Source organism: Penaeus monodon, chromosome 23 (assembly GCF_015228065.2).
Source record: "Penaeus monodon isolate SGIC_2016 chromosome 23, NSTDA_Pmon_1, whole genome shotgun sequence".
NCBI classification, from domain to species: Eukaryota; Metazoa; Arthropoda; class Malacostraca; order Decapoda; family Penaeidae; genus Penaeus; species Penaeus monodon.
The window spans coordinates 1,867,189-1,867,399 of NC_051408.1; positions in this window are offsets into that span (position 1 = coordinate 1,867,189).

The window sequence follows — 211 nt, forward strand, 5'->3', positions numbered from 1 at the left end:
ACGAGTGACTTTTGGCTTTCATATTCTCTCTGATCACTTTCTTTTTCTCTCCAATTTCTTTTTTATCCTTTTTCTTTCAAGTTATTCTTATTCTGAACTTTCCAAGTGACCTTCTTATCCCCAATACCTCTGCTTATCTTTACTTCATTAATTTTCTTAATCATTTACAACATAGTTTCAATTATTTCTGTTTTTAATACTCCCGTAACCC